The sequence below is a fragment of the Erigeron canadensis genome, chromosome 1 (assembly GCF_010389155.1).
Source record: "Erigeron canadensis isolate Cc75 chromosome 1, C_canadensis_v1, whole genome shotgun sequence".
Taxonomy (NCBI): Eukaryota; Viridiplantae; Streptophyta; class Magnoliopsida; order Asterales; family Asteraceae; genus Erigeron; species Erigeron canadensis.
The window spans coordinates 33,980,756-34,006,321 of NC_057761.1; the positions used below are offsets into that span (position 1 = coordinate 33,980,756).

Below are 25,566 nucleotides of genomic sequence, written 5' to 3' on the forward strand. Positions count from 1 at the left end.
CGGCTAGCTATCATTTTTGTTTCTTTAAGGTTCATTTTTTATTCTCCATGATAAGACCTGCAGTGCAAGGAGTACATGCTGATCACTAATCATTAATGTGCATTCTTATCGATATTGCAATAATGACCATATTACTATTGTACTCGTAATATATAATCATATGTAAGTAGTAGATGTTTTAGTTACAAAACATATTGCATGCACTTCATGAATGAAGTACGAAGGAAACGATCAAATAGATGAAAATGTTAAGAATGCATTTGTGACTAATTTCGTATATTTGAATTATTCAAGGAGGCAAATTAAGTAGAATGGACTGGGTCAATTTAAAGAGTTATAATTAGTTTGAAAAAATAGTATGATCATGTAATATTGTTTTTAATTCATTAATTGCACTGCTGAAAGCTTTTAGTAGATATGAAGTATTTTACTAGGATTTGATAAGAACGTACGGGCTGGGAAATTTTGCTCGTATTAATTTAATGGTATAGTCATAGGTGTTTTTTTTTTAAGATATGAATTATTCGCAATGAATGGTGTTGATAAATATAAAGGATTACATTCCAACGGTATGAACCTCTTCAAAGTGACACAGTTACACAGCTACTTCTTTTCATACGTAATACCTCAAGCTATTGCATTAATCATTAATGATTTCATACACAATTTTATATATTAGCCGTTTATTTTAATCATTAGAATTATTTTATTTTATTTTTTGAATAATTTGCATATTTATATATATTTTTTTAACTATGTTTAGATCAATATTAACTTTTCACTTTTGTTCTACTATTATGATTTATTTCGTGTTTTTTTCTGTTTGGTTTTTTCTAATTTGTTATTTAGTGAGACATATAGATTTATTTTAATAATCGTTACCCGAGCTACGCACAAGTATTTTACTAGTTTCAATTGTCACCAATTAACATTGTAATCGAACAAAAATAAACAAATAAATATATATATACAGAAAGAATTGTAATTACAGATTCACAACTCCTCTTTTGCATACATCATCATTATCGTAATTTTCCCCAATTTCATCACACACATAACAAATTTATAAAAGTAACTCCGTAACAAATATATTATGTTTAAGCATCATCTTCCCGATAAAACACCTAATATGTAAACTTCACTTCGGCGGCTATGGTGGTTTCAAGTACCGATTTTGTTTAGGGATCGGAGGCGGTGATGGTAACATCGTAAAGATGATGACTAATCAGATCTATTTTGGTTTAGTTTCATATGGATATCCTTGATAATTGTTGGTTTATCTATGTATATATATAAGAAAAAAAATTCCGATTATCATGACGGTGATGGGATGAATGTGGGATTTATGATTATTGAATTTAATGAAAAAGGATTGAAATTTATGTGTTAACTGAAAGGGGAAATGAAGATTTCTGAAAGTGGTTTTCAATACATCCGTATAATGTTGCTTTGTTGCTACTGAAAGTGTTTTTCACGAATCTGATATATATGTGTTGCAATTTATTTGAGTCCATTTGCTGTTGGAGTTGCTTCATATAACATTGAAGTTTGCAGGCAATGCTTTGTTGGCATTAATAATTTGGGGAAGGAGGTGATGTGGTGTCTTATATGGCATTTTCAACTATTAAATAATACAAAATAAAAATAAAAGTAAAAAAAATGACTCGTAACTTAGTGTCTGGGCCAAAAAAGATATTTTTATCGGATGAAGTACTTCCTAATCAATTAGCCTTTTTTTTTTTTTAGCCTTTTTTTTTTCTTATTGTTGTTGCCATATTTCAGTTCATTTAGATTTGTTAATTTCATTGATTTTAGATTTGTGTTGTGTGTATAGATCTATGGTTATACCATGTTGATATTATTAAATTTTGAACTTTGGATTATGTTTTTGTCAGATGTGTGTATAGATCTAAGTTTATAAAATGCAGATATTTATAAACAACCCTTATAAAACATATTGAAACTTTATTTTAAGTAATTTAAACACTTTTTTTAATATTCTCATATTGCTCCTAATTCACACATTACCTCTATTTTTATATATCTAAACACAATCAGACAAACAATCTACCAAGATCTAATACAAAGTCACTTCTTTTTCTCCTTTCTATTTACACACACGCATATCAATTCCTCTCCCACTGTTTTGTATTATCATCACCGTTTAACTGCCGCAACGCGCGGGCACCAACCCTCGCAGATACATATATACATTGAGATGGACTAAAAAAATATGCATTATTATTAATTAAAATAATTATTATTATAATAGTTAATTACACTTTCGGTCCTTATGATAAGGAAAAAAGACAGAAACACCAATTACTTGCATGTTACGTGATGGATAAGTTAAAAGTGAGTTTGCATCTTGGACCAAAACCATTGATTGTGGAAACTTATTTAGACTAAACAGTAATTTATGAAACCTGGGAATAAAAATGGTAATTTTCGACCCACAACAGAGACAAAAATTGTAATTTATTCTATTAGTTATATACTTATAACCGTAAAATAGTTTCTATAAGTTACAAGCAGAAAGTAGTATATGTAGCGTATGGCAACTTAGTTTAGCTATTAGTATATGTATCTTTTACATTTCGGTTGTTTTTTTTTATTTTTTTACATTTCGGTTGTAGTATATCAATGCAATGGCAGGTGTTGAAGCCCAATCTGCATGGCCACCTATTACTGCAGAGACGATTTGTAACCCCTGTTTGCCTTTGTGTAGTTCACTGTTCACAGTTGCATTGGTTTGTGTAACCTAGATGTTGTGGGTTCACCATGGATATGTTGGGGAAATTCGTGTATAACGAACAGATAATCGGATATAATCAAACTCTGAAAGGCGTGTAATCACTTTCAGATTGAATCAATTTGGCGGTTCACCCAAACTATTCAATCGGATACAATTCAAAAAATTAAGTACGTTCTGTGTGTTTATTATTTGAGAGAAAAGAACCAGAAAGAAGGAAGAGAAAAAATGATCAGAAAGTTTGTTACGGATTGTATAAATCCACCAGAAAGCAGTTATTTGCAAGGTTTCAAAATTGCCATTTTTAGTCCCTCAAGTTCCGAAAATTTAATTTTAGGAGGGATTTTTACTATAGCAATTTAATGGAAATAAAAAATTTCCAAGCTCGACCCTAGCCAGGGGCTCTGCCCCTTGGACCCCGCCAGGGGCTGCCGCCCCTTGGACCCCGCTCCCAGGGGCGCTGCCCCCGGACCCCCGTACCTTAGGGGCTTCACCCCTAAGGTCATAATAAATTCAAATAGGCGTATACTCCGCACCACCAATCCTATATGATGTATTATTATGACAATACTGATCAAACAAGTTAACCCAATTACACTAAAATATCCAACAGGATATGTTGATGAGATCAGTTTTTTTTAATCAAATGCAATGTTTCAATATGAATTACATCTACAACTTGTGTGCGATGAAAAAGACCCACATGAATTGATCAGTGTGCAAAGTTTCAAAGCTAGATAACATGTGATGAGTGATTAAGTGACCAAATAGTCATATCAGTTGACAGTTTCTTAGAACATTGGTCAAGAGATGCCGCCGATCTTCAGGAGTGGTCACGAATCTTACAATCGATTTTCAAAGTTATTAATTCGAACGAGAAAAAACTTAAACTGGGAAAGTAGACCAAAATCGATTAATAACTTTATCTGCTGGAGGACATGACCGATTAATTCGCAAAACTTTGTAATTGTAGACTTTTTTATTTCAGACTTCGGTTCTTTGTAACCTCCGTAGTGGTTTTGGCCTGAGTGAAAGTAGACCAAAATCGAGGGGGGAGGTTACTCTAGGCTGCCCCAAACTGCTTTGTCTGTTTGAGGACATGACCAATGAGAGATTTTTAGAGGACTAGGATTAGTTTAATGGATTGGGAGCGTGTGAGAGGACTAGGTTTAGTTTAGCTAGGCGGTAGTCATAGTTAGTTTATTTCATAGGTTGCTTACCACCCGTTATTTTCCTTGTACCCTTCGGGCACTAGAAATTCTTAGTTAATCCCTTTTATATGTATGTATGCTCAAACACTTTTAACTTTGCTACGTTCAATATGGTTGCTACTGTATGTGTATTGTCGAACCCGGGCTTAAGTTATATAGGTCGCTTGTTTGCTACTTTTCCTTACTATTAATGTTGTCGGGGGTTTTGTATGCTATTTTCGGACGACATGTACGGTAACTAAACTTTCTTCACTCTTTGATTTTTCATTTCTTTGTGGTCGGAGGTCCCTAGCTATTAGAAGCAGTCTCTCCACCTTTGGTTAGAGGTAAGACTGTCTACAGCTTACCTCCCCATACCCCGTCCAAGGATTGAGTCTTGTTGTTGTTGTTGTATAACAAGTTCTTATACTTTTTGCAACATAAAGTCACATATTTTATTGAATCGAGTAGTGCCTTAAAAAAATTGTATTCATGCTGAAATAACCACCAAAGAGATATGAGGTTTCAAGTCAGTATTATACTAGTTTTTTTACCCGGGCTTTGCCCCGGGAAACATATCATTGCTTTCAGTAACTTTATATAGGCGGAAGATATATTCGTTAGTTTCTTATTTAAATGTCTGTCTGGAAATGTATTGTCGTGTACCAACGTAACATACAGTAATCATTTACATGTTCAATTCTATGAGTAGTTGAAGGGATAAAAATACAAATGCTAATCATGCATCAATTAAAAAAAAACTTGATAACGCACTAAAATTATACTCATATAAGACTTTTTTTTTTATTAAACTCGGAGACTGATAGACAATACTAATTTCACACAAAAACTACAATCCAACGCCCGTTAAAAAATGGATTTGAGTTGCAACAACTTTTGTAACTCTCGTAAGACACTAAAATAACATATAACGATCATTAACATCCATTGGAGAAAAATACCTCATTTCATGTTAGAAAAAGGACTTAATTTGCATCTGTTATTGTTACTTCCGTTAAACACGCAAATAAAACTTAACGGTTGTTAGCTCTTGTAGGGGTAAGGACTAAGGACTATTGTTGCAACATATTTAACGACAGAGACTAATATTGTTTAAAAAGTGTGGGATAAGGGGTTAAAAAGTAAAGAAATGAAAATTTCATGTATGTATAGTTGTATGTTATGCATTAAAAGTTGTAAAAAAAACTTGGTTTTAAGTATAGATATAATATAATATAATAATTATGTTCCACATACGTATACACACCCGCTCTATAAATTAGGCACAACAGAATAAACACCCACACAATTTGAGAAAATGAAAGTACCAAGGGCTTACTAAAATCTTGTTGGTTCTTTTCTTTGCACTAAAAGTAACATCATCTGCTACAAGAACTCATCCCCAGACAACCACCAATACCCAAAGTCATGAGGAGAAAGGTAAATTACATCACATGCTTTTATTTGATCATCTGTTGTGTGGTGTCTTTGCAGGCGATGTGAATGTTAAAGCAGAAAAGCCAGAATACTGGACTACTGCTGGTTCTGTTCCTGTAGGCGTGGTGGCTGCTGGAAATGCTCATCGTATGGTGGTCACATGTAAAGGAACAAAAGCGGTGTAGCTAAAATTTCATAAAAGCCAGAATACTGGACTACTTCTAGTTCTGTTTATGCTACTCTACCCGTGGCTACCACCAGTCACCAGGACCCCCTGTTTCTTAGCTTTTCTGCTTTAACATCCACGTCGCCTTCATGGAAACACGAGAACTTCCATGACTTTGGGTCTGGTTGGTCGTCTAAACATGAGTTCCATGGAAGGTTCCCCTATGTAACACCCTGAATTTTTAGGTAATGATATTTTTTTTTATTATAACTATTATTATCATTATTTACCCGTATATGATTGCCATGTGCCGTATATGCCTTAAAAACCATAACCTTTAACTTGAGGGGTATTTGGTAGGAGAGAATCATAGAGAATAGAAATGTAATGGAGAATGGAAATAATGAGAAATAGAATGAGTATTTGAAAAGAGAATGGATTCCGTTGTTTGGTACCCACAGAAAATGAATATATAAAAAATAATAATTTTTTAAATTATAGTATATTTATTATATATAACATCTTAAAAAGAAATTTTTTTTTTTTTTCCATTCTCATCCATTCTAGAGAATAAGGAGAATGAAATTGATTCACCTTTCTCATTCTCTTTCTTTATTGCAAACAAACAAGGGAAGTCTTTCTTATTCCCTTTCTCTCCTTTCCATTCCATCATACCAAACACTCCCCAGTATATTTAAATTAGCCGAGTGGTAAAGAAACACTTGATGACCTTAAGGTGTGAGGTTTGATCCCCGCTTGGTACCAAAAAAAATCCTTTAAAGGTACCCGTTACCAATGAGGCCTAGGCCAATATGTGAAGTTAAAATACGCAGGTTCGATCATTTGGGGAGCCCAGATCATGGGGGATTAGGATGGACGTATTGTACCGATATCATATGACTCATACGGGGTGAGTGGATGCGTATCCAATTGTGGTAGCAGAACTAGGGTTCCCTCCATTCTTTTTCAAAAAAAAATTTAGCCGAGACTAGAGAGATTAGAGGTGTAGCCTATAACATTATTAAACATAAACTAAGCAGATTAAGATCTGAAACAACACAAGAGTTTTTCTAAGAGTTAATCAAGGTCATCAATAAAAGCTTAAGATATACGAGTATAACTTATTACCTTTTCCGTCAAGACTTCGGCTTTGGTTGGTCGTCTGAATAGGATATCCTGGAGGGGTTGCCCCAGTGTTACACCGTCAACTTTAGGTGGTGATATTATTGTTTGTTCTTATTATTATTATTCTTATTATAACTACCTGTATACACATTATTAAATGCCGCATTGTGACTGAATGTCCCGCATATGCCGAGTAACTTAAAAAGCTGTAACCTTTAAATGCGAAGACTAGTGTTTTAACTTAGGTATGTTTGACTATGTAACATCCTAAACTGTTTTTACCCATGCCCGTGACTTAGCCGTTAGTCATTAACGACTTCCGTTAGTCTCGTCTATTTTAGTCAATAATTGGTGTTCGGTGTTAATATATGTGCCTAATTGTGTAATATTTATTAATTATGTGGGAATGTGTTAAATATGTGGATACATAGTGCTTATTGTCACCTTTACTGCAAGATTTAGAACTCTAGGGAATCGAGTGTCGATTTAGCATACTTGTGGCTGGAGATTTAGGTTACAAGGCACTAATCCCTCCATTTATTCCCTTAAACACGTTCTTAAGCTACCCTAAACTCTCCATAGTCTCTTGCAATTACCAGTTGAGATTCGTTGTTAGTTTGAGCCATAATCCGTTCCTCTCATCAAGAGTGGGTCTAAGGTAGTGATTCCCCTCTTTTAAATTTGTTTTCCGGGTCTTAATCGTGTGGGTAATTGTGAGAGCGTCAAGGGCTTCTTAATTGATTTGGTTATCAAAAATTAGCGTTTTGAAGTGGATTGACTGGATTGTTGCACCGTTTGTGTTGCAAACGCAAACATTGAGTAATGGTTGATTTGTATCTTCAAAAATAGTCAATTTTATGTTTAAAAACAACACAAGAGGTTTGGATTTGATTCATGGTGGTTTGGCACTACAAGAAATCTGGTTTTTGCAACGAAAACACTTTCGTCACAAAAAACCCACTACAGGACAAAAAATTACTTTTTGACTTTCGTAGTCAAATTAAAAGATTTGCGACAAAATTTTTGCGACGGAATGGTTTATTGCGACGAAATAATTATTTTTTTGAATTTTTTTAAAAAAAAATATTTATCGCGACGAACGTTTTTTTTGTCGCAATTCATTTTTCCAAACAACTTTGTATTTTTGTTTTTCCCGCTGGGCAAAAAAAATTTCCCGCCATGTTTTTGGCGACGAAATTGTTTATTGCGACGAAATAATTATATATTTGATTTTATTTTAAAAAAATGTTTATTGCGACGAAAGATTTTTGTCGCAATGTAATTTTTTTAAGCATCTGTTTATTTTTATTTTTCCCGCCATGTTTTTTGCGACGAAAAATGTTGCGACGAAATTGTTTATTACGACAATATTTATTATTTTTGATTTTTCAAACTTCCTTCCTTGAATTTCACTTTCCCTCCACATGTCTTAACATTATTTAAAATTTATTTAATAATTAAATTATTATACTTATCTAAATATTTAATCACAATAACTAATAATTATAATTTCATTGAAAATTAATGATTTATTATAATAAATAATTTAATAGTTAATATTTATCTAAAGTTAATAATAAAAAATAATAGTTGTTTAAATAACTATAAACTTAAATAAATATAATATAATAAGTACTAATAAAATAATTAGTTATTATAATTTCATTAAAAAATTATAACATTAACAAAATAAGTACTAATAAAATAATTAGTTATTATAATTTTATTCAAAAATAATAATATTATTATAAAAAATATAATTTTTTTAAATAAAATAACTAATTATCATAACTTTGATAATTTATACGTATATACCTTATACCTATATACCTTTTACATATATACCTTATACATACATAGACACATAAAAGTTCTATAAGATTTATTTCTGATAATAACTCACTAGCACATTGTCACGTAAATAAGTACTTAATAATTTAGTCATACCTAATACATACACATCGTATACATACATATGTGTCAGACTTGTCCCGTTAGATCCAGATGAATGATTGAGAAATATATTGGGTCCATTAGGCCCGTTAAGTATTCAACTTTGGCCCAACTGGCCTAAAATACACAAGCTATATACATACGGGCCGATTAGTCTCAAACGGATGTTCAAGAAACATATTAGGCCCATTAGGCCCAAATGATGAAATGAACACTAAAATGAAGCTTTTGAAAGCTAAGGACATACATATATCCATACATTTATATTAGTCAATAAATCATGTCGCAGGTATATACATATACACATGTCGTACATACATATATACACACAGTCATATTTAGCCCAATAAATTGTGAACACAATAAATAAAGCTTTTGAAATTTAAGAGAGACATTCATACATACATACATATTGGGGCCAAATGAATGATTGAGATACATATCGCCTCAAACGAATGATTGAGATACATACATATACCTTTACATACATTCATGCATACATATTGGGTCTATTAGGCCCAATTACTATATGAACACAATAAATGAGCCACAGATTTTCACTATTTGTATAAATGAGCCACAGAATTCGTGTGTGTTCATTTTTCATCCGATTGGACTTATTGGGCCTGAAACATTATTTATTATCCCAAATGAAAGATTGAGAAACATATAGGGCCCATTAGGCCCAATTATTAGATGAACACCATAAATAAAGCTTTTGGAAGCTATAGGAGTCAATTCATGTCAATTTTGATGAATCAAATTTTGCCATCAATATCAAGCAGATCCCCGATACCTCTTTAGTACCTCCAATCAGATTTTGTAAGTCTATTGGTCCAAATATGAATAAAAATGTATGTATGTATATGCACACCATAAATGTATGTATAGACGTGGATTAGGCTCAATGACTATATGAACAAATACTACTATATATATATATATATATATGGTAGAGATCCACCCTTTAACTTACGGGTTTCTCCCTTAGTTATTATGGCTCTGCCATAGTCTGAGAGGCTTCGCCTATAACTTACGGGATACACCATTTGAAAATAAAATATTTTTTAAAATTTTTATATGAAATTGGTTAATTAAAGAGAGAATAAAAAAGTGAAAAACGGAAAAAAAAAAGTTAAAAAAAAGAGAAACTAAAAAAAATAAAACACGAACCTTCTCTCCTTAAGCTACCTTCTCATTTGATCTCTATCTTATATATATATATATAAACAAAAAAATCATCATTTATTTCATAAAAATTTAAATATAATATTGAAAGGTATATAATTAACTTAAATACAAATTAATTTTATAAATATGAAAAGCCCAAACCTACCAATTTAACCCATAAAATTCGGCCCAACCATACCCAAAGCCCAAACCCACATAAAAACCCTACCTATATAAACTCATTTCCCCTTTTCTTCTTTCATTTCACACACATACTCCCATATCTCTCCCTCCACTTCTTTGTGAATCCAGATCGGCCAACCACCGCCGTCGGCCGCCGCAAAGTTACTCCCGCCACTCTCATCGCCGGAAATAGCCGACACCCGTCGCCACCTTACCATATCCATCTTCCTTAAAGCATACAACCTTTTTCCAACCACTCTTTCCTTACTGTTGTTGCCTTCCACCGCCGTGAGCCGCCGGAAACCGACGGTCGCTGGAAACTGAAGACCGCCGCTCTTTGTCGCTGGAAACAACCAAAACCGACATCCACCACCACTGCAACGGTATAGGTTCTTTTTTTTTATTTTTCTTCTCTTTTTATTTGATTATAGATTTTTTTTTATATAAAATATTACCACCAGCCACTACACAAACCGCCTCACAACCACTTCAACAACAATGTCGGACCAACAACCGCCGCAACACCCATCAGGTATCTTCTTTATTTTTATATAATTAATATTTCAGATTTAATTAATAGTTTTTTTAGAAAATCAATATATAGTTTATATATTTGTATCTGATTTCTTGACTATTAATTTTATGTTTTTTTTCAAATTCTTGGAGGAGCAAAAATGTGAGGATTCTATTTTTCATTGTTGTACAAATTGTAATATACATCTAGTTTGTTATTTAATTATTGTCTTTCATATTTATTTGTTAATAAATGCATATAATGTTTTAATTAAAATTAAGTCCCCTAAATTTTTTTGATTTTTTTTATAATTATTTTAGTATTTTGATTTCATTTTTTCATTTTCCCTCTCATTATTTGTGTTTCTCCTCCATTTTTTATGTGAAAAATTCAAACTAAAATTTTGCAAAAAAAGAAAAAACAATATATTATTTAATCCTGTACTTAGTTTTTGCGACCAAACTTTTCGTCGTGAAAAAGAATTTGTGAAGAAAAAATTTCGTCGCGAAAAACATTTTCATTTTCTTTTGCATTTTCTTATAAAAAGCGGGGCCCACAGAACTTCATTGCAAATATCGTCGCAAAATGTTTTTTGCGACGAAAGTTTCGTCGCAATAGAGTTTTCGTGACGAAAAATTTCGTCGCAAAAAACCAGATTTCTTGTAGTGTGGTATGGTTAAAGGGTGAAAAACTAGGTCTTCCGGTCGTCAAACGCCGAGAGAGTCACTCTCGAATCTTGGAGCAGCGCTTTTAAGGGTTCCGTATGTTGAGAGTAGACCTCAGGCCGGGGATTGAAATGATGGTTTCAAATATATACGACAATTTGAACCAGTTGTATACATATTTATTCAAATGAATACTTATGCATATATTATTATAAAGTGTTTTAAAAATTTAAAAGGGATTATAACCTCTGAGTGTAGCTAACTAAGCCAAAATGTCTATGTAATGTAACAATCTTGAAAAGTGTTTATCCAATGCAACTAAAAACGAATTTTATCAATGTAATGTATGAAACCGGATAAACGTTACAAAATGACCGGGTACTTTTATTTTTGCTCCATGTCATCTGCCATGTAGGCCATGTAAACTAGTTTCCCACCCTTTTGCAATCCATATATATCCCGCTTGTTTTCCCTCCCCTTATATTATTTTTCCCTCCCATTTTATCCTTTCCCACTACCACCCTTTTCTCTTTTCCCTTTACTTCCCTTTTCTCCCTTTCCCCATCCACTCATCTCCATGGCTTCTTCTTCTTCTTTTTCTTCAGTAGATAACTCCCCTACGTATATGTATTGTAATTGTGTCCAAAAAATGAACATTCTAACAGCTAGAACTAGAAAGAATCCAGGTAGGAGATTCGTCAAATGGCCAAAAGTAAGTTTTCTTTTTATATATTCTAACAGCTTGAACATCATCTATATATCCTAACTTGGATTCCAAACTGATTTTGTTTTATGATTCAGGTGAAAAGTAGTAAATGTATCAGTTTTAGCTTTATTGATTAAGATCTACTTAGTTTGTACTACAAGAACTTGTTGTTTGATATTTCACTCACAAGTAGTCAAACGGTTGGAATTAAACCTACAATGGGGGTTGAAGATGATGATTCCAGTGTCTAATTGTTGAAGAATGAGTTGACTATAACAAAGTCAAGATTGAATGTGTTTGACAAAGTGTTGTATTTGTTGGTTGGTGTAGTAGCAATCCTAAGCTTTGTCATTGTTGTACTAGTAACTTAGTTTTTCTAATTGTAATCCTAAGTTTCATGGAATGAAGTTATGAACTTTTGACATACAATGCATACCAAAATTGTGACACGAATTGACTAATTTTAAAGTGGTGACTGGTAGTTTATTCGGTTTCATACATTACATAGACAAAATTCCTTTTTAGTTGCAATAGATAGACACTTTTCGAGATTTGTTGCATTACATAAACATTTTGGCTTAGTTTGCTACATTCACATGTCATAATCTCAAATTAAAATTTTGGACGCAACTAGAGCTAGCAATTTATGACACGGACTTGACACGACACGACCTGGTCTTAATAGTTTCGTGTTCAGCCTTTAACAGGTTTCGTGTTTAGCCTTAACAGATTTCATGTCTTAATGGGACCGGTTAAGACACAAAAAGGTCTGGACCTCCTTCAACTTACTTGATTAAGACCCGTCAACAAAAATCAAACAAGAAAAAAAACCAACATTTAAAAAAAAAAAAGTTTTTCCAATCAATCACCGAACCCCCAAAGAAACCCTAAATCACAATCACTCACCTAAAAAAAATCAATCAAATTCACCCGAACATAATACCTCAATCAGAGTATTTGAATAGATTACCTCTGATGTGAACAGAAGATTTCGGCACTGAGTTGGCTAACAACAGCGACAGCAAATGGCTGGTGGTGATGAAACAACGACAAACAGCCACAGATCTGATTGAACAGGAAAAACATCAGATTACAACATCAGCAAACAGATCCCGCTTTCAGCTCTAAAACAGCAGCAGCAAAACAACAGCTTATCATCAGCAAAACAAGGGCGAACAAAGAGCAGCAGCCCTTAATTGCGATAAACAGCAGCCCATGAAACATATTTGATCAGTAGCAGAACAAGATCAGCGAACAAAGAGGCACAAAACAGTCCCTTAATCGAAAATTCAGCAGCCACAAACAAAATAAAAACAACCTAAGCTCTGGTACCACTTGTTAGGAACAGGTTGCACAGCGGAAGCAAAAACAAATAAATAAGAACACAAGAGAATTAACGTGGTATTTCACAAAATGTGTGTGAACTAATCCACGACAGCAAGTAGGGAATTTTATTAGCTCAGTACAACTCCAAGAATTAGAATTAGAATGACCAGAATATATAGATTACATATTAGGGTTTAAAACTTGGTGAAAATAAAAACCTAAAAAGGCGCCCTAAACACTAGAAACCGGTCCTAATCCTAAAGGCCTTCACAAACCTGACAATACCGAGACATATTATAACATCCGTGATTTTGACCCGTTTGACTATTTATGTAATGTGGTTAACGATAGTAATTAAATGGCGAGATTTCGTAAAAGTTGTGAATTTATGACTAGTTATGCATATCAGGTTGAGTGACCATGTGTTCGACAATGAGAAGTTAGACGATACGAGTCAGTAAATGAATTAGCTAGTGAATCGATTTGGGTTGACCCATGGACTTGAACCATGACCTATGACCCACTAGAATACCCAACCTTATCCATTCATTTCACCACCCAATCTTCATCTCTCTCTCTCTCTCTTGAACTCTTGCAAAAACACACACACGCACACACTCAAACTCTCTCTCTCTCTAATTTAATTCACCATCTGTGGTTGTTCAAGTGAAATTAATGCAAGAATAATTAACTTCATCATCCTCCAAACATTATATCTTAAATTCGGGTTTCAAAGTGCAAGAAAACATCTCATTCGGGTTAATTTTTGGGTTTGAGTGCTAGGTGGAGATTTTGGTAAGTTAAACTTGTTCCATAACCTTTATTTTATGTTTATTTACATGTTTCTAGTTGATAACAAGTGAATTCAGGTCATGAATCAGGTTGAAAAAGCTTGCAAAGGTTTTCTAGGGTTTTAGGAAGTTAAATCCGAAATTAAAGCTTGATTTGAGTATTTGAAATGGATTTGTGAAGTGGGTTAAGCTTAAATGTGTTTATGTATGTGTTTATATGTTCAAAATTGAGTTGGAAGGGTGTTGGAGCCGAATTGAAGGTCAAAATATGGGTTTTGGGTTGTTTTGGATCGTGTTTTGTTTAGTTTTCTACAGTTGTACGTTCTTGGCTGACTGCGGCGCAGTGGGAGGTGTTAGACCTCAGAGATATCACGAAAAAAAGTGATGCTTTGGTTGACTGCGGCGCAGTGGGACGGGTTAGGTCTGACTGCGGCGCAGTGAAACCCATTCAGCCCGAATGTTTTCCTATGTCAACTTCAAACGCTTATAACTTTCAATCCGTAAGCCCAATCGAGTCATATGACCTATCGTTGCATTCGTCTCTAAGAGTCTACTTTCTTGTAGTAACATGAAATTGGGATGAATCGTCCCCCATTTCTAAAAAATGTCGAGTCAAATGTGTCTAGTATTTACTCGGGAAAGTTGTTAATGTGTTGGCGGGTTGTGACTTGACCTAAACGAAACTTAATTAGGGTTGATGCACATAAAGACATAAAGTACGCAAATGATCATAAGCTAATAAATACATGTAACATTATAATTATAGGTGGTAGACGCGAAGTGGACATTGAACGACATTGACTTGACATTACTTCATATTTACTTCTATTTGCCAATCAAGGTGAGTTCCGTAGCTCCTACTCACTTGAGATTCGGGCTGGAAATTGTACAACTACTTGTTAGTCGTTTGATTGTCTGATTGACTTACTTGACGGTTTATCCATTACTTGGTTGGTTTTGCGCATATTTGTGATATTATGATTGTTTAGGTTAGTTGTGCCTACATGGAAGTGTAGGTACGTGTTGTGTTGTGGAATGGATGGATATTGGATTGTGTTTGGATTGGAATTATACATATGAACGTGCTTTATACGCAATTTATACATATGTACACACTTTACATGCAATTATACATATATTCTTACTGTGAATTGACATTGTGACATGGTTTGTGTAACAATCGTCACTTGAGCGTTCGTCTGACTGTACTTTTCTGTTCGAATAAGGTTAGTAACCGTCAAACATAAGTCTAAAGACGTGAGTTTTTATGGATTAAAGTATGATTAAGACATGTCATTTTATTGTATACTAGTGTTTTAGACTTTTTAAGACTTGGTGCGAATGTTTGAGGAAAACTAGCTGTTTAATAGAAATGCCTAAATAAAGACTTAAAATACTTTCGTGAGTCAAATATGGTCATGTGACTAGTTGTTGTGTTCGTAATTCAAAAATATATCATAAAATATGGTCAAATCATTTCTATGACATTCGGTGTTCGTCCAGTAAGCAAAAAGGACTAAAACTATCAAGCGTTCTGTTAGTCTGACGGACCTCCCCTCCCTTGGCTCTCCCTATAAATAGAAGACCAGCCTTTTGCCCTCTTTTCCTTGTTTTGGTCGTTCACATAGCTACACACACTCAAGGTTTTCTTTCAAGAATTCTAGCAAAATTTTCTATTGATTTTCGGTTCTAAACACGTGTAAATCAATCAAGGCTTCACTCATCGATCAAGAAACAAGTGTGTATTATCATAATCATCATCAAAAACATGGGTAAGTCTATTCTTCATCTATTTAATTCGTTCTATATGTATATATACGTTTACTTTTTCGGTATTTATCAAAAGCTAAGTGAATCATGTCATTTGATTTTGGATTGTGCATCTTTCGGTTACATTTGTGTGTAAGAAACGAATTGAAACTTGATTAAGGCTTTGATTTGACATATTATGCATTCATGTAATTGGTTTTGTGCAACTACATATTGAAGATATCCTTTACTTGGCTAAAAGACTCAAAAACTAGTCGATTTCGTATCCTAGATCAAGATTTGTGCAATTGTCAATCACATGACGTATGAAATCGGTCGAACATCACCCTTTTTGTACTGAGTTGTGTAACTTTTGTGCATCCAAGATTCATGGGTATGAAGTGGCTAGCCATAATCTACGTCGTTTTAACAAAAATCGCATCGAAATCGTCGTTTTTGCTCAAAATGCGTCCAAATCCGACCCCGAACATGTCTAGCTCAACTTCTACCTGGTCTAGCTCGACTTAGGCAGGTCTAGCTCGACCTCAATCAGGTCTAGCTCGAACTCTTCTGGTCTAGGTTGACCTCTCATGGATTCTGTCGCTTAAACGTCTCGTAAAGTTACTAGTTTGACCCAAAATGACTTATTTTAACGCTCGGACCCTTAAGTTCTGGTAATAACTCATTTTGACCTCTTTCCAGGTCTAACTAGACCTGTCATGGTCGATTTCAACCACTTACCTACTCATATAATTGATTTCTTTGGCCCTTCGTGTCCATACGCGCTTAATCGGTTCTTAAACTTGACTAGTTTTCTCAAAAAGTGTAGTTTTGGTCCAATTGATTGACGTATGATTAAATGGTTTCAAAATAACAATTTTGGGTTGTAGTTGGTCGAGTTCAACCATAAGGTTGAGCTCAATCTCGACTCGTTTCGGTTTCGTAAGCTTTTCGATTAAAATCTCCCGGTTTCGTCTAATTTTGATTAAATTCGAGTAAAACTTATTTTGGGCTATGTAATGATTTCAAATCAGGTTGTATTGATAAAATAATATATTTTAAACTTAAAAAAGGTCATTGGTGTCAAATCCAGACTCTTGTTCAGTTTATCTGAGTCTCGTAAATTTTAATAAACGTCGTTTTAAAAATTAAATAAAGACATATGGATTTAAAGGCATTTCTAATAGGCTAAGACTTAAGATAAAAGACTTTCATTGTGTCTTGCCATGTACTATTGATAGGTGTTGATTGTCCTGGACTTTGATTGTGCTTGTCGTGCTCGTTCGTTATACTTTCATAACACCTTTTAGGTGAGTTTCGTAGTCCCCTTTTTATTACAAGTTTTGGGGTGGAAAGTATACTTATTTTTCAAACAGTTTTGTCGATTTCTGCTTTATGTTCAATATTGAGCCTGTGCGTATAGAGTTACTTGTGCCATTTGACGTGCTTTTGTCTTGTTGTCTTGTTGTATATGTGTGATTATGTTGTATATGACGTGCTTTTATGTGTATTGGAGACTTGAGACTTTGGACTAAGGCAGGTACCGTAAGGCCGGACTTTGAGACATTGAGACTTGAGATTTTTGGACTTATTATGGCATAAGTCTGCTCGTTATATATTGAACTATTACCTGTTAGACTTAAAAGAATCGACAAAAGACTTATTTCTTCGACTAGACTTTTGACATAAAACCTACTAACTCACCAACCTTTGTGTTGACACGTTTTAGTATACTTTTCAGGTACTCAGGCTAATCAGGAATAAAGACTACTATGCTAGGCTTGGACTTCGGAGATTAGTGCTCCTTTATTTATTTTTAGACTTTAAGGCTACATGCCTTGGATTATTTCTTTATGGACTTGGTTGTAATAAGCTATTTTAGCACTGTTATGACTTTGAACTCATGTATTTGGGAATATATTTATTATATTCTATTTCATTTAGCAGTATCTATGTAATTCCATGTCGTGCTGTACTTTTTATGACACCTCATGTTTCCGCCAATGGTGGGGTGTTACAGTTTGCCTACATTTGATATTCATCATGGCATATGCTTACATACGATACATGACTCGGACATTTACACCACTTGTGCTCATTCATTTATTTCACGTAACTATTTTATGCCATATGATCTTATTGTGATTGGACATTGTGACTGTTGACAATGGTTCCTTGTGAATCATTTCTACGAACTCACCAACCTCGTGTTGACTTATTTAGTACACTTTTCAGGTAACCAGGTGAACCCAAGACAAGATGCATGATTTGATAGATTGTTGGACCCGGGCTTAGACTTTCATGGATTCGCTTGCCCATCTTTTGCATTATGCTTAGGATCGTTCGCCATCTTTTAGATTGTTTTGTAAACTTTTGATGGCTACTTGCTCCTTATGCATTTTGTATTGTTCTTGTCTTAAACTTATTGAATTCACTAAATTCATCTATTTTCATTTAGTTACCTATGATAATTCCATCATGTGCTATTTAATTTTCGTAATATTCCGAGCCCTAGCTCGGGGTGTTACACATATGGAGATTCCAAACTACCAAAAATGGTATGGCACGAATATGGGATATTTTTAATGGTCGGAGCAAGATTAAATTAGCCGTAAATTAAGATACAATCTTTGTTATTGTTATTTAATTCGTACCACCTTTTAGTCAATGGATACACCTGAATCGACACGGAAAGGTAGTAATGATAGTGAGAGGTCGGTGTTGTGTTTTGTAGAAACTCCCATATCCGCCCTCTTTTTCCCATGTCTCAGTTAATGTAGATGCTTAAGCAATCATTCTTCTCTATTTCACTTTTGGGCTAATTACTTGGAAAGTCCCTTAACTTGTCACTGAAACTTTTTCTGAGGCTTGAACAAAGAAAAATTCTATTCAGGGGAAGAAAACCGACTAAAAGATCTATTGTGGGGTTTCGTACAAGTAGTCAAGTCAGTTGAAATGGTCAAACATATCTTTCATTTTCTTCTTAATCTCGATACTCATATGCCGACTTCTGTTTACTTTCATCAAGCGCAAACCCCACTTGAGCAAAAAGTAACATAAGCTTTTTAGTTCCAATATTATCGCTCCAAGTCTTCAACTTGGTCGCCATATATGAAGAACACAACATCGAATCAAAAAGATTCCATTCTTGTAACAGCATGTTATGGGGCTCGTCTTCATGAAGAATCCTAGAAGCCTCAGGCGCACTAATTTTCGTCCCATCTTTTAAGGTTACCGAAGTAACTCCCCCTAAATGTGGGGCTCATCTTCATGAACAATCCTAAATGCTGCTCAAGCTCCATCACACCCGCTTGGTACCTTTCGTTTGTCAACCTCTCGTGTACAAACTGATCGGTTAACGCTACACAAGCCAACCACAATAAATCAACACTGTTTTTCATCAAAGAATCACATAATTCATACATCAAACACCCCGACGGTTTCCCATGAAAAGTACCCGTATTATAATACTCTTTCTTAAGCTTCCTGAACACCTTAACCGAGTCAACCTCATCATCATCTTTCGATACCCGCCTTCTTTTCCTACTCCCATTTTGATCTTCAAATGGCCTATGGAGCTGAGATTTACAACCAAATAGCATAGCCGAAGCTGAAGCTGCCACCATCACTTCTAGTTTCTCCGGCGTTACAAGGTTGTGGTGCGGTGGTTGGCGGCTTGTGGTGGTAGATCTATATATATATATATGGTAAAGTTATTTTAAGAACCTTTAAATGGTAAGAACTTTTAAGAACCCTTTTGATTCGATTAAAAAATAGTTAAAAAATAGCATCTCGGGCGGAGAGCATACATGTGTTCATATCATTGTTTATGCACAATTGTTATTTACAAAATAATTGCATACATGTGTTCATAGAATTGTTTATGCACATGTGATTACTAAATAAATAATTACGTACATATGCTCATACATGTGATCGTCAACTAAATACTCCCTCCGTCCCAATTTAAATGTCATAGTTTGACATTTTTGGTCAATCTTGTTTAACTTTGACTGTCTAGATTTTGATTTGTGTTATGTAATACTTGATGTAAAATGGATGAATCGATTGAGTTTTTAATATATTGTACATTGATATAACTTTCACCAAGTATTATAAAACACAAACAATTATATTAATGGTCAAAGTTGCGAAAAAAAGACCGAGACAGTCAAACTTGGACATTTAAATTAGGACGGAGGGAGTAGTTGCATACATATGCTCATAGCATTGTTTATGCACACGTAATCACCAACTTATAGATACAATATCTATATACAAAATATTTATATACTTATATTTGTAGCACTTTTTATGCACATATACTAATATGTACGTATATACTTAAATGGATATGGAATAAAAGGGTTCAACACGTAAGATATAGAACAAAGAATGAGAATAGGGTCTTTAATATTAATGGCACCATCTCCATAATAAAACAAATTACACAATTATACAACTAACAAAATCCAAACTTAGCCGCATTGAGTAGACTTCCAATTGAATACTTTGGAGGTTTTATGTATTTGAAATTTTAGAATTGGGTTGTAGATAATAACCAACCCTCAGAAGGATGCATTAATTGAAACAAAGTTTATAGTGGGTTCTAAATTGGCTTACCAATTAAATCGTAGTTTGCTAAGGAATGAAAAAATGATTTGATGAGCCTTCAAAAATAAATCTAGTGTTCCCCAATTTGTGAGAAACCGTTTCTAATTAATCAAAGTGACTAAAACACCCTTTTCTATTTAAATAAACGTTCAATATTTTTCCATTTATTTACCAGAATGCCATTATTAATATTAGCCATTGATTAACTTTTGGGTGGTTAAGATTGAATTTAAAAGTTCTCAAAGGTTCTTGCTTTTTTAATGGTTCTCAAAATAACTTTTCACTATATATATATGTATATATATATAGTAAAAAAATAAAACGAGAACCAACAAAATGTCGAGAACTGTGAGAACTAGTTTTTAATTAAAAATCATAGGGATAGTATGGTCAATTTATAAATACAATATTAATTTGTAAAAGGGAATAAATTACCCTTCCTGAATCGTTCAACTTCATCCCCTTTATTCGCCCGCAGTTATCATGAATAACAATTACAAAGAATCCCCCCTTTTATATCTATCCATGAATTCATTTAGTAATCAAAAGGATTTACCAGAGAATTCTAATTCGGTTTTTATTCAAAAAGAGGTCAAAATGGATTATAATATTGATATTATAATTCGTACGGAGAAAGTGGATAGCTTGAATCAGTTGGTGTTGAGAGTTATAAGATGATTGAAGGTTTTCATTATTCATCTATTTTAAAGTTTGTTTTATGTTTTAGTTTGTATATTATTATACATAGCTCGTTTTTTTAATCTTGTAGCATATAAAAGGGTGATTTCATTTTACAATCCAAATATGTCACTAAATTAAGTCTATTTTAATCATTTCCATGTATTTTTATTGATGATAATCCAGTTCTTATCACAATTAGATTAGATTCAAATGTGAAAAACACATGTGTATAATTATTTTATTTAAAAATACTTCAGCCCCATAGTTAGAAGTTTCTGCAAGATTTGTCAATTCAATTGAACTTGCTTTCTTATATATATACCAATTTCGTTGTGTATTATATCAGGACTTACTTCTTTCTGGTTCTAATAGTGATAGCGGATATGAATGACATGAAACACGAAAAGGAACCCGTTTTTGGACACCAGGTAAAGTTGCCAAACAACATAAACCTCCCTAAGAATATAAACCTGTTGTTTTGTGGACTGATCTTTTAAAAAATCTTCTTATTCCAGATATCTCATTGTTGTTTTGTGGTTATTAGGTTATTCGAAATAGGAACGATGGATCCATAGCATGCTGAGGTAGACCAGATTGGTAGCCAAGCAATTTCAGGCATCGAATTGTGTTTAAGTAGGCTAAGACATGATCCTGTGATGTTTGCATCTTTTGCTGATAAGGTTAACAAACTATCAGAGTCAACCTTTTCTGCTTTTCCTAGATCTGATGGTGCAATAGATGACGAACAAGTTTCATGGACTTGCTAGGTGTAATAGTTTCAGGTAAATGTGACATGTTTGCTCCCAATAATGTTAACAACAATGGTTCAGGAAACAATATTGGCAAAAGATTTGTCGAGCCATGTGAGAAACATGTCAAGAAACGTGTATGTCTAAATATTGTAAAGGGATCCAAGATAGCTATGACATACGCAACCGTGAGGTCAAGAAAAAAAGAAGCTGAAGCCCCAGTTGCAACAAAACAGGCAAAACAAGGATCAGCCATAGATGCACCTTCAATCTAAGTCTTTTTAATTCACAAATGCTATCCTGCTGTATCGTTAATTGTTTTAGTTCACGAATTTGGTTTAATTCACAGTTTTTTTCATGTTTTACTATATAAGTTTTTCGAGTTGCTTGTAATTTCTTTACGCCTACACAAGACTTTGATATTTTTTTTCACTCATTACAACTTATTAGCATCCATTTGGATAAAACACATCCATACTTATAAGTTACCCAAGTCTTAATTCTTTTTATTCTTATTATATATTAGTTAATGTACATCAATTTGACACAGATGTTCTATATTTGTACATCGACACACACATGACACCATATAAGTATACCAAATCTGCAATCTACAAAGACATGTGTTTGTAAACATGAAACATGTGCACTCATTAAGATGTTGATAGAGTATACATATCTAAAGTGTGATTTACATCTAATCCTCATATGTAAAGTCATAATACTCATTGTATATCACTGAAACAAGTGAAACTATTTTATAAAAATATGTGTACACCGACCCACATATGTGTACACAGAACCATACACGTGTACATCGAACCCACAAACATATGCACATATAAAAACATGTGTTCTGATAGTTTTAATGTAATAAACATGTGTACACCGACCCATTATGGGTTTCACCTTCCACAGATTGAAGCTTCAATATGACAGCAGTAACAATTTTACTCCCGTTTCGTTGCTTCCACACATCAACAACAGATCCATCATGCGTTTCACCTTCCACGGATTGAAGCTTCATCCCCCGAGGTATTCTTGACATTTCGTGTACCACTTGTGACGTCACTTCTATCAATCTTTCACCTACTTTTATTACCAGTCTTTTATCATCAAAGCAATTCAAAACATGATAAGCTAGCTTAGGTGGGATTTCGTTTATGTCAAATGCTAACATCTTACCAAATCCCATCTCAATTATACATATCCACTGGGTGGCACTTAGGCCATGAAGTGCACGACACAATGAATTAAGAGATGTCATAGTTCTGAGTGTAGCGTGATTTTTCTTTGCTATTGTCTTCCCTGCCTCCTTATGACTTTGTTTCTTCAAAATGTTCTGGACCTCGCTAACAATCGTTTTGAGCCTTGGTGACTTCTTATGGTTTGTTCATCGCCAACCATCATATTCAATTCCTATCCTTCAAATCTCCCCCAACTTGTTTCCTTTAACTTCGTTTGCCCTTATTTTCATCCACCGGTCCGCTTTCTTTCCTTTTAAGCCCTTTGCCTGCTTTTGTTCTATTGATTGGCCTTGTTCTCGTTTAATTCCTTTATTAACATTTTCACTCAATCGTAATTCTAGTGTATCTGTTGACATTGCCACACACATGTCAAGCATTTAATAATTATCAAAGGCAACATACCAAAGACATATACAACATACCAAAGGCAAACAGATTAATATGACAATCTCGTATGTGGGGATACATCGGTGAAACTGTTCACATTGCCACACACATGTGGACCATACGCATATACAACATACCAAAGGCAAATAAATTAATATGACAATCCCGTATATGGGGATACATTAGTTGAACACAATTGTTTAGTCTATCACAAAACGAACATGATAAATTCCATTGTCAAAACATATATTATTATTCCACTATACAATACACATGTTAAAATTACAGCCTAATACGTAATTAGTCACAACACATTTGTACCACTTTAGAAGACGCCACCCAACTCATGCATAAGATAAAAAAATATACGAATTTTTGCAAACACAGGTGCACATGATACGGAAACATGTGTCAAATCACAAAGTTCTCACATGTGTCTAACCCATTATCATCTGTTTACTACATCTAAATAAGAACATTACTATGCCCTCCAACCACAATATAACGAAGCTACTAAAAACCAACACAGTTTTAACTCCATTCATATATTCGATAACAAAAAAACCACACAAGATACAAGTGTCCAAACTAATATCACCAGTAAACTACATTTAGCCTAATTATTTAATAACTTAAAAATTACAGGATGTCTTGTGTTTTATCATACACACGCCATAAATTTCATATGTATTTTAATTTTTAAACCCATATTGAATTTTCTATGTCAAACACATGTGACCCTAAATCAAACAGAGTTTACACCAACCGACAAACATCCCTTAATTACTAAAAAAACAACTTATTTAACACTAAATACATAATGCTTCAGGTATACCATCATCGAAATCATTTGAAGGACCAGTCAAATTAACCGCGCACCAATAGCTTTTTGTTAGTGAAATTGCTACACGATTTCAACATTCTTACTCTAACACTCCTGCGAATCGCTCTTACCAATGAAAAAACAAGAAAAATATGAAATCCATGAATCGAACTTTCCTATTAAAAACACATGATTCGAAATTAGTTATAAAACCAGATAAATTGATCACATGATTCGAAAAATAATTTTTTTTAGGTTAAAAAAAGTACCTTTTTTACTTTTCTTCATATGATAATCCTGCATCTATATTTGAAATATACTTTTAGTAAATCCCAGATTATTAGTTGAAAACACAAACACCATTGATTTTTAACTTCAGTTGCTGATATTTAATTTTTAATTTTAGGATTTGACTCCATCTTCATAGAATGTTTTTATGAGTTATTCAATGAGTATTTTTGGGGGCAGAGATTTCAGTTTGTGACAATTGGGGGATATTGTTTTGATTAATTGTTTTTTTTTTCATTAATACTTGTTACTTTTTTATTCCGATAACGCCCTTTACACATGTTTCAACCTTTAAATTCGATCCTTATTTACACAAATGCCACTGCAGAATATCAACCATAGATTTATATATTTGAGTGGACCAGATTAGTTCTCGCAGTTCTCGACAGTCTCACAATAACTGCCTATATATGTCTATATTTTTAAACTATCACTTTCCATCACTCTATCAACTTTATTCACGCATTTGACCTTCATGGATAATTGCAACCTACTATGATTAATCAAACCATATTTTTGATTGGTAATCACTGTATTTACCTCCTTCTGATCGATTTTTCATCCTCTACATACCCATGAAATCTGATATTATTGTAGATCACGGGAAATGAGGAAAAGATCCTAAAAAAAATATCGAATCTTGTGAACACCAAACCCATGGATCCGATTTCTTTTGGGTTGATGGATCATTCCTCTAGATCTTGTGATCGATAGCTCACCAAACAGATTTATCAAATGAAGATCTTGGATTAAAAATCCCCAATTCGATCCTTATAGATGCACAACCACCACCAGTTCTTTTGGTGGTCAATCTTTGTAAGAAGAAGACTTTAGATGGTGTCATAAACAATAGAATTTTTTCTTTATTTTTTGTTTTTATTTTGTTATATCTATATTTGGTTTTGCTATATGTGACTATATTTTGGATTTATATACCATCGGTTTTTTTAATAATTGTATCTATAACTTGAAGATTTCGTGTTACATTAGAATTAGAATTCATATTAGTAAAAGAAGGTTTGATTATGTTGTTAAATTTTTTAGATTATT

At 33.6% G+C, this 25,566-nt stretch overlaps 2 long non-coding RNA genes across 3 annotated transcripts; one reads left to right on the forward strand and one right to left on the reverse strand.

Moving 5' to 3' along the window:
• The first annotated feature begins 20,820 nt into the window (after window positions 1–20,820).
• On the forward strand, window positions 20,821–22,136 carry LOC122585754. Of its 2 annotated transcripts, none has more exons than XR_006321775.1 (3): window positions 20,821–21,025; window positions 21,369–21,450; window positions 21,567–22,136. It is a non-coding gene; the product is annotated as an uncharacterized LOC122585754 (long non-coding RNA). The 2 variants fall into 2 exon arrangements; XR_006321774.1 differs by having other exon boundaries at window positions 21,395–21,450.
• A 346-nt stretch (window positions 22,137–22,482) lies between these two features.
• LOC122586013 lies at window positions 22,483–24,394 on the reverse strand. Its single transcript, XR_006321847.1, has 2 exons — window positions 24,241–24,394; window positions 22,483–23,364 (listed from the first exon to the last, which is right to left on the reverse strand). It is a non-coding gene; the product is annotated as an uncharacterized LOC122586013 (long non-coding RNA).
• Window positions 24,395–25,566: the final 1,172 nt, after the last annotated feature.